We start from the raw sequence: 10,955 nt of genomic DNA, 5'->3' as shown, positions 1-10,955 counted from the left end.
TATATAACTAATGTGTTTTCTAGCCTGTTAGGTATGTTTTCAGGTTCAGGAGCGTTTCATGATAAAGTGATGCTTTTGGAGCATTTTGGAGTACAAGAGATAATACACCCGAGTTGACCATTCAATACCAAGTCGGAAGTCAACATTGTGATAAGAATCGATCGATACTCATCTAGAGTTTTCGATCGATGTAGCTGAGAGGATCCGCGTACTAGAAGATTATAATCGATCGATACACATCTAGTGTTGTCGATCGATATCGAGGATGAAATGGTTTAGCCGACTACTTCACCAAGACTTCACCAAATTACGAGATTTCCCCTGACGAGTTTTTAACCTAATGGAAATGCTTAAATATTCATGTTAAGTATTTTTGACGGCAACAAGTATTGAAAAGCTTTTGAAGGCAGAAACAAGCAAGCAGAGAGTGTGAGAGAAAGCTAAAAGTTTTATATGTTTTGAGAAATTGGAGAGATCATTGAGATATTTGTGATTGAACTCCATTTGTTTTCTATTCTCTATCTAATGCAATTCTTTTACTTATCTTGTGTTATGAATTGCTTAGCTATGTCTGAGTAGTCTACTTGTTAGATCTAGGGTTTAAATAGGTTTGTGGGATTAGCCCTAAACTATAATTGCTAAGTTGTGATATTCATCAAATAGATTGCACCCTATACTTGTTCTAGAGTAGCTAACTAGAGCATATATCACTAGGATCCTTGATATCTTGAATTATCTGTTTGAACTAGTTGTCTCCTTGGAGAAGAGCTAACCGCCCTCCTTGAGACCTAGTGTTCATTATCGGCTCGCGCCTAGGCATATCTAGAAGCCGTCGATCGATATCCCGACATGTGAATCGATCGGCGCTGCGAAAGGTGTATCGCTCGATATCTCTAAAGGATATCGATCGACTCTTTTTCTGATCAAAAGACGATAGTTGAGATCAGAGATCTAGATTATTTAACCAGTGAGACATCACTAAGAGTTAAGCGGTGTGGGAACCGAAATTCGCACTGTCGATTTTAGTTAAGTTAATCGGAGGAAAGCTAAGTAAACCTAACTTTCCCTGAAGGTCCGGATTCTCTGCGACAACCAACGACAAGTGATCAAATAAATGCGGAAAGGTTTTATTAAGATTTGAGACTGGACCTTAAGGAAGGCTGCCTACGTACCCCTTTCGAGGATCAAGTCGGACGTAGTTCAGTTGGAGTTGTTTGAACAAGAGATCGAACTGCCTGGCGGAGTTCGTCTAGTACGAGCGTTAGTCATAGAAACGGGCATGTCGAGAATAATGCCTAGGGTTTCTATGTGCGGAACTCTGAGTACAACAAGGGTTTTGTTAAGAGTTGGGACTGGACCTTGAGAAAGGCTGCCTACGTACCCCTTTCGAGGATCAAGTCGGACGTAGTTCAGTTAGAAAGATTTGAACAAGAGATCGAACTGCCTGGCGGAGTTCGTCTAGTACGAGCGTTTGTCATAGAAACGGGCGTGTCGAGAATAACGCCTAGGGTTTCTATGTGCGGAACTCTAAGTAAAAGGATTGTTAGATCCTTCCGAGAGAGACAGGAGCCTGCTGACAAGATGAAAATAGAACGAGAGGCGGCCGGACGTTCTAGGTCCTACCTTGCTAGTCTACCGCCTAAATTCTAAGTTCCTAACCTAACAGGAGCTTTCTAGGTCTCCAATCTCGGATTTCTCTCTCTCTTAATGATTTTCGCTCCGCCTTTCTTCCTCTCCCAAAGCTCCTTTATATACTCCTTCTTATGACGGTCTATTCTTCTTCTGGGCCGCAGGGCGGGCTTCTTTCCATTTTCGTCGGCCTCCACGCTTTTCGGGAAACTTGACATTTATCCTTCCGGAAATTTAACATTTATCCTGTTACGTAAAGATAAACGTAAATCGTCGTATCCATCTCAGATAATCGTAGACAGACTGTCCGATCGCGTTTGGTCCCTTCCGGGCCGTCTCTAGGACTTCCGTTGTTTTCTACAATCTCTTTGGAAGTTCCTCGTTCATTCGTAGAGTTGAGACGAGTGGTGTTTTAAGATGACCATCGCTGTTTCGTACGAAGAATCTAAGATCTTCCTTCCCGTCGATATCTTACGAGTTTCCGAAATGTTTCCGACGGTCTTTGATTGGAGTAAGGACCAGGGTTTCGTACACGGAATCTCGATGATTCGTCCTGCGAGGACTTGAGAAAAACTCAAAGTACAAACTTCAGACTGCCGGAGACTGGGATTTGTGTACCGAAGATCGTTATCCGAAGACCCAAGCCAGCACGGGGCTAGCCACCCGGCGGCCATGGCCAGCACGGGCGCTAGCCGCCGGCGGCCACGGCCAGCACGGGCTAGCCGCCCGGCGGCCACGGCCAGCACGGGCGCTAGCCGCCGGCGGCCACGGCCAGCACGGGGCTAGCCGCCCAGCGGCCACGGCCAGAACGGGCGCTAGCCGCCGGCGCCACGGCCAGCACGGGGCTAGCCGCCCGGCGGCCACGGCCAGCACGGGCGCTAGCCGCCGGCGGCCACGACCAGCACGGGGCTAGCCACCCGGCGGCCACGGCCAGCACGGGCGCTAGCCGCCGGCGGCCACGGCCAGCACGGGGCTAGCCGCCCGGCGGCCACGGCCAGCACGGGCGCTAGCCGCAGGCGGCCACGGCCAGCACGGGGGTTAGCCGCCCGGCGGCTACGACCAGCACGTGCGTCTCGACGAGGGCTTCGATTTGATATGTTGATCGTTTTCTGGGTCCTCACGGTTTGAGAGAACGGGCTCTTTGAAATTTCCCGGCGGTAAGGACCAGCACGGGGCTTAGCCGCCCGGCGGCCAAGACCAGCACGGGGCTAGCCGCCGGCGGCCAGGACCAGCACGTGCGTCTCGACAAGGGCTTCGATTTGATATCTAGATCGTTTTCTGGGTCCTCACGGTTTGAGAGAACGACCTCTTTGAAGTTTCAAGGCGGATTCCTTGTCGTTCGGCCTGTCCAAGCTTTTGACGCTTGTTTTATGGAAAGTCCGCGCACGATAAATATTTTTAGCCGTTGATTTCGAGATAACCGTTTTTGACCCCAACAGTTAGCCCCCCAGCCTGTAAGACGCGGAGACGATCTTGCGGGCGGAAGATTATGAGTTGAAAATCGAAATCTTTGGCTAATAGTATTTCATTGCGGAAATCCACATCACTTTTGATTGGCGATCTCGAACGTGATATCGGGAAGACCGTGAGTTCGTTGCTCAACTTCGACTCGATTCTCGCTGGTCTGAAATCCGTGTGCACCCTTGTCCTGGATTCGGAGGGTTCGGAGGACCAGGACCACGCAGTCAAGGATTCCGAAGCCGGCGCATATAAGACATGCAGCGGTGGTGCGACCAATGGAGGCGACGGTGAGACCGTTCCTACTTTGGGTGAGTCGGAGGACGAAGGCGGTGTCCCGGAGGACGCCTAGGTTGATCAATCCCTGAAGGGATTTTTATTTTGATTGTATTTCGGCCGTTGGTTGGCCATCATGTATGATTTCGGGACTGGCCGTTAGTGGCTTTGAATCCCTGCCCTTTTTAGGGCGCTGTATTGAATTCGCGGTACGCGTTTATAAAATATTTTGCATTTTAGAACTTCTGTTTGTCGAAGTTAGAGGGGCAGGGTGTGAGTTGTCGTCTCATTCCTGCCTCCCTGATGATCACCGTATCCGTAGTTTGTACAAAGCGAGATTTTCCTGCAGTTTACGATTTACGCGAAAATTCGTGGAAACGTACAGACTTAAGTGAAGAGACAAGTTTTGGGATCTCGCGTCGTTGACGCTTTGCCTATGAGATGTTAAGATACCAGCAAGGCTGGTTTAGGGCACGACCTAGGTTTACTCTCAGACTGAGGCTGTGCGATGACAAATCGGCTTTCGTTTTGCCTGTTCGTGATTTTAACCTGATTCGTACCGTTTTAAAATCCGCGAAGTGGTATCGGCTTATATGATTTGTATGGGCACGAATCGAGCTACTTCCTTTACGAAGTGCTGAACCAAATTTGGATTTTTTGTATAGCGCGCTATGGGATCCTTGTCGGATGTAAAAGAGCCTACCCTTAGGTGGCTTGTCTGTTTAGGACGTTAGAGTTCGTTTGTTGTGATCAGCAACAACGAAATGATGCCGTTTTGAAGGTGTATGAATTTGTTATCGAAAAATGTTTATCCGAGCACGAAGCGACGTCTCGCAGTGCTGCGATTTTATTTTTCTCATGCCATAAGAAGATTATGGGCTTTCGCTTATGATTTGATTTATACTTTCGTCAAGTGTTAAGGATAGAATCCGAGTAGTCACTTCGGATTGTGATTTTGTCGCTTGGTCCGTATGCTACTTTTTAGCGAGCGATTTTAGGTGTAAGCGATGAGAGACATGTGTCTGGATGTGATAATCGTTTTATGGATACTGGATCCGTTGTCGCAGCCGTTTAGTAGTTGGCAAATTGTGTTGAGGATTTAGGACCGAAGGGTCGCGTAAATTTTACAAGGGGGGAAGCGTCTAACTTCACTATGTTTCGTGAAGTGTTGGCCTTCTGAGATTTGTTTTTGTAAGAATGACTCGTATAGCTCTAGGAGCTTTGCTACGAGCGTTTCTTTTCGTGCCGCGTTTTATGGGGCGTATAGAACTTAATCGATTTGATGATAAGTTTAAGATTTTCCGTTTAACCATTTGGTTGTTAGGATCGAGTTTCGTTATCGTATGATTTCCGATTTTGGGTTATACGACAAACTGCTTGCATAATATCCGTTTGACGTTTTACGACAAATCGTGGATTGTCTCTTTTTTTTTTTTTTTTCTTTGGCGAAAGTTGCTTCGGATTACTCATGAAGTTTTACCGAAGGTTATTTCGTTAATTTTGTAGCTCACCGTCGAGCCATTAGTCTCACGGAAGCGGAATGAGTATGCCAGGGATGCGCGGCGATCGTTTCTCGGATTTTCGAGAGATTAGATCGGTTTGCGTGTTCTGCCTAGGCAGTCAAGAAACAATAGAACAAAACTGGAAGAAAATGCCTAAGACTTAGCTTGCTAGACTTTCCACCTAGGTCCTAAGTTCCCTAAATTTTACGGCGGTTTACAAGACGTTCCCATTCCTTTCCTATGATAAAATTTTCTAAGTCGGACATACCTTAGTCTCATTGATTACTCGAGATTGCCTCATGTCCGTTCCTCTTTGTCTTCTAACGTTTTATTGTCAAAGGTCTTCGCCTAAGTTCATATCCTTGTTTCCTCGTACTGCTGGTTAAATCGACCATGTACCCGAAGGAATAGTGCAGAATCGTTGAAGCAAAGGGAGGAGAAGTAGGCGAAACTCGAAGAAGGCTAAGGTGGGCGGACAAGCGAAAATGATTGGCAAGACGTCACTTGAGTGAGGCTTGATATTTCGTCAAGCTATGAGTGAACTGGTCAGGTCAAGAAGCTTATGATATTGTTTTTCTTTACGAATGATATTTCGTAAAATATTGCCGAGCTTTTACTTTACGAGAGTTTTTCAACAAAATGTTGTCGAGTTAATTTTACAGAAACTGTTTCGTAAAATGTTGTCGAGTTTAGTCGCGCAGAAGCTGTCTCGTGAAGTATTGTCTAGGATTATTTTACGAAAGGTGCAAAGTATTGGATTGGACTATCGTCGGAATAGTTTTGCGAGGATTTGCCGTGCTTGACGAATGTTGTGTCGCCCGATAACCAGCGCAGTACGGGTGCTCTAGTCGTCCGGCGCCTAGAGGCAGCACGGGGGCTAGCCAACACTTGGATGTCGAGTCTTTCGGAAGATCTTCGATCCATTGCCGAGGGAAATGGTGTTTTAAGATAACCATCACCGTTTTATACGAAGTCTTCCTGTCCGTTGACGTCTTATGGATTCTTCGAAATCTTGGAGCAAGAAAAGGAGTTTTGTTTGCGGGATCTCGGAAAGTCGCAAAACACGGATTTCTGACGACCCGGGGGCCTAGAACTTACGCACGAAGACTAGCCGTCCGACGACCCGAGCCAGCACGGGGCTAGCTGCCCGGCGACCACGGCCAGCACGGGCGCTAGCCGCCGGCGGCCACGGCCAGTGCGGGGCTAGCCGCCCGGCGGCCACGGCCAGCACGGGCGCTAGCCGCCGGCGGCCATGGCCAGCACGGGGCTAGCCGCCCGGCGGCCACGGCCAGCACGGGCGCTAGCCGCCGGCGGCCACGGCCAGCACGGGGCTAGCCGCCCGGCGGCCACGGCCAGCACGGGGCTAGCCGCCGGCGGCCACGGCCAGCACGGGCGCTAGCCGCCGGCGGCCACGGCCAGCACGGGGCTAGCCGCCCGGCGGCCACGGCCACGACCGGAGTCGGCTGCTCGGTTCCTTCGACTTGTGCGTGTTTTTGCGTTCTTGTTTGTTTTCCGTAGGTTTTTCCTTGTGTAGAAAATGTTTCTTAGAACGTTGTTGACCTTTTATTTTACGAGAGTTATTTCACAAAATGTTGTCGAGTTAATTTTACGGAAACTGTTTTGTAAAATGTTGTCGAGTTTAATCATGCAAAAGCTGTCTCGTGAAATATTTTCGAGAATTTATTTTACGAAAGGTGTTCCGTAAAATGTTATCGAATTTTATCATTAGAAACGCTGATTGGTAAACCGATCAGTCGTGCTTTCTGTTTCATGAGTAGTTTGGGGTTTCTCTGCGATTTCCAGGAGAAATTCTAAAAAGCATTTTCAGTCGAAACTCTACTTGGTAATCAGACCGTCATATCAGCTTTGGGCTCGATCCTTCCTAAAATCGTATGTGGGTCGTTTAGCCGTGATTCGGGCCCCTTTTGGGCTGTCTTGGGCCTTAGACGTTTTTACGATTTTTCTTTAGAAAAAGCCGTCGATGTGACGCTGGTTTTTCCGAAAGGTTTCAATTCCCCGTATAGTTAAGGCAACTGGTGTTCAAGCTAACCATAGCCGTTTTATACGGCAGGCAGGAAATCCGTCTCCACTACCAAGTCTTTTTATGAATTTTACCGAAGTCTTTCTTCGATAATCCCAAACGAGGGGGGTTGTGTCCATGGAGGATAGGAGTTTGTTTCCTGCGGTTGCCTCGACAAGACGGTCGATGTGCGGAAGCGGAAAACAATCCTTCGGGCATGCTTTGTTGAGATCAGTAAAGTCGACGCACACTCGCCATTTCCCGTTTTTCTTCTTGACGACGACGGGATTGGCGAGCCAGTCGGAATATCTTACTTCTGTTATTGATCCAACTTTGAGGAGTCTTTCGACTTCCTCATTAACCGCAGTTGCCCGTTCGGGGCCTAGCTTTCGCCTCTTTTGTTTTACGGGTTTATGAGTTGGATCGATGTTGAGTTCGTGACATGTTACGTTGATGTCGATTCCCGGCATATCTCCCGCAGCCCAAGCAAACGTGTTAAGGTTCTTCTTGAGACATGCGGTGAGTTCTGCTTTCGATAGATTGCGGAGATTGGCTCCAATCTCCACGCACGCTCTGGGTTAGTCTCGTCGAGGCAGACCGAAATTACTGGTTCGCAAGTGGGCTCACGTTTTCCTTCCAGGACCTCAGCTCTTTGCGACTGCCAGAAGATTTCTGGAGGGTCCTGCGATGCTGGTTCGTGAGTTGCTTGCTTTTTTGGGTTAGTTTCGGTTTTCGTTTTAACCCAGCGGCCAAGCAGACTTGCGGCACTTTACGATCTCCTTGTATAGTTTCAACTCTGAGGAGGGTCGGAAATTTGAGGCATAGATGGAAAGTCGAGGGGATTGCTCGCAAGGAATTAACCACGGAGTCCCGACGATCGCGTTATATGCTGCTGGACCGTCGACTACCAAAAACTCCACCATCTTCGTGACGCTCTCGGCTCTGACCAAGAGATCGACTGAGCCGAGGGTCATTGTGATGTTTCCTGAGAGTCCGATTATTGGGTTGGGATCGTCCGTGATAGCGCTTAGGTCGATTCCCATCCTCTCGAGAGTGTTCTTATATATAATATTTGTCGAGCATCCGGTGTCGACCAATATTCTTGCTACGTCGATGTCCTGGATCGTTAGTCTGATAACGAGGAGTTTGTCGTGAGGTTTGGCTTGACCAGCCGTTGCTCTGTCCCCGAATGACACGATGTTGCGGACAGGTGATGTGGCCATGCTGTTGTTACCAATCGTAGGTTTTTGAGTAAGAGAATCCGACCTCCCCTCCTTCTAGCGCCAAACTGTGGGAACCGAAATTCGCACTGTCGATTTTAGTTAAGTTAATCGGAGGAAAGCTAAGTAAACCTAACTTTCCCTGAAGGTCCGGATTCTCTGCGACAACCAACGACAAGTGATCAAATAAATGCGGAAAGGTTTTATTAAGATTTGAGACTGGACCTTAAGGAAGGCTGCCTACGTACCCCTTCGAGGATCAAGTCGGACGTAGTTCAGTTGGAGTTGTTTGAACAAGAGATCGAACTGCCTGGCGGAGTTCGTCTAGTACGAGCGTTAGTCATAGAAACGGGCATGTCGAGAATAATGCCTAGGGTTTCTATGTGCGGAACTCTGAGTACAACAAGGGTTTTGTTAAGAGTTGGGACTGGACCTTGAGAAAGGCTGCATACGTACCCCTTTCGAGGATCAAGTCGGACGTAGTTCAGTTAGAAAGATTTGAACAAGAGATCGAACTGCCTGGCGGAGTTCGTCTAGTACGAGCGTTTGTCATAGAAACGGGCGTGTCGAGAATAACGCCTAGGGTTTCTATGTGCGGAACTCTAAGTAAAAGGATTGTTAGATCCTTCCGAGAGAGACAGGAGCCTGCGGACAAGATGAAAATAGAACGAGAGGCGGCCGGACGTTCTAGGTCCTACCTTGCTAGTCTACCGCCTAAATTCTAAGTTCCTAACCTAACAGGAGCTTTCTAGGTCTCCAATCTCGGATTTCTCTCTCTCTTAATGATTTTCGCTCCGCCTTTCTTCCTCTCCCAAAGCTCCTTTATATACTCCTTCTTATGACGGTCTATTCTTCTTCTGGGCCGCAGGGCGGGCTTCTTTCCATTTTCGTCGGCCTCCACGCTTTTCGGGAAACTTGACATTTATCCTTCCGGAAATTTAACATTTATCCTGTTACGTAAAGATAAACGTAAATCGTCGTATCCATCTCAGATAATCGTAGACAGACTGTCCGATCGCGTTTGGTCCCTTCCGGGCCGTCTCTAGGACTTCCGTTGTTTCTACAATCTCTTTGGAAGTTCCTCGTTCATTCGTAGAGTTGAGACGAGTGGTGTTTTAAGATGACCATCGCTGTTTCGTACGAAGAATCTAAGATCTTCCTTCCCGTCGATATCTTACGAGTTTCCGAAATGTTTCCGATCTATGTTTCCAGGTCTTTGATTGAGTAAGGACCAGGGTTTCGTACACGGATCTCGATGATTCGTCCTGCGAGGACTTGAGAAAAACTCAAAGTACAAACTTCAGACTGCCGGAGACTGGGATTTGTGTACCGAAGATCGTTATCCGAAGACCCAAGCCAGCACGGGGCTAGCCACCCGGCGGCCATGGCCAGCACGGGCGCTAGCCGCGGCGGCCACGGCCAGCACGGGGCTAGCCGCCCGGCGGCCACGGCCAGCACGGGCGCTAGCCGCCGGCGGCCACGGCCAGCACGGGGCTAGCCCGCGGCCACGGCCAGAACGGGCGCTAGCCGCCGGCGGCCACGGCCAGCACGGGGCTAGCCGCCGGCGGCCACGGCCAGCACGGGCGCTAGCCGCCGCGGCCACGACCAGCACGGGGCTAGCCACCCGGCGGCCACGGCCAGCACGGGCGCTAGCCGCCGGCGGCCACGGCCAGCACGGGGCTAGCCGCCCGGCGGCCACGGCCAGCACGGGCGCTAGCCGCCGGCGGCACGGCCAGCACGGGGGTTAGCCGCCCGGCGGCTACGACCAGCACGTGCGTCTCGACGAGGGCTTCGATTTGATATGTTGATCGTTTTCTGGGTCCTCACGGTTTGAGAGAACGGGCTCTTTGAAATTTCCCGGCGGTAAGGACCAGCACGGGGGCTTAGCCGCCCGGCGGCCAAGACCAGCACGGGGGCTAGCCGCCGGCGGCCAGGACCAGCACGTGCGTCTCGACAAGGGCTTCGATTTGATATCTAGATCGTTTTCTGGGTCCTCACGGTTTGAGAGAACGACCTCTTTGAAGTTTCAAGGCGGATTCCTTGTCGTTCGGCCTGTCCAACTTTTTGACGCTTGTTTTATGGAAAGTCCGCGCACGATAAATATTTTTAGCCGTTGATTTCGAGATAACCGTTTTTGACCCCAACAAGCGGCTGAGTTCTTTAGTATCATGGCAAGCAACTTGTTAGGCATTTACAGAAATTATAATCTCCATTCCTGGATAAAAGCCCTAAGTCTAGCACTCTTCATTATCATTTAAACAACTATCATATTGTTAGTTAGAGCAACCACCTTGTTCATTTAGGATTGTGTCATTGTACATTTCATCATTAAAACCAACTTCACCTAGGATTAATTAATTGATTAGATTTAATTGGTTCCCTAGCTCCTCGTGATTCGATCCGTAAGTACTACAGCTGAACCTCTTATTTGAGAGAGTAAGCTCTATAGGGTAATTTGAGCAGTACCCTACAGCAGAGAGGAGATAGATGATATGGTGACTGACGTGTGGGGAGCTCTGGCACACCTTGAGGAAGAATTTTGCACATTGGTGGAAGATACTTTCCAGCCTTTGGATAACAACTATGAAGCTCTCCAAAGTGATATGCAAGTGCTAAGAATGGAGATTGAGAGCATTAGAACCATGCTTGAGAAGGAAGCTACGCCACCAGTATCGATCGACACAGCACCTGCACCATCGATCGACATCGGCAAGACTACATCCAATGACCAATCAGAATGTTCATCACCTAAACGAGATGAACAGGAGATTGCTTACATGAATACACGGATTGGAGACGTCTAGAGCCCTCTCAACAACAATGTCGAATGGTTAAGCAAGAGGATTGATC

Source organism: Raphanus sativus, chromosome 6, assembly GCF_000801105.2.
Source record: "Raphanus sativus cultivar WK10039 chromosome 6, ASM80110v3, whole genome shotgun sequence".
Taxonomy (NCBI): Eukaryota; Viridiplantae; Streptophyta; class Magnoliopsida; order Brassicales; family Brassicaceae; genus Raphanus; species Raphanus sativus.
This window is presented reverse-complemented; position numbering follows the sequence as displayed.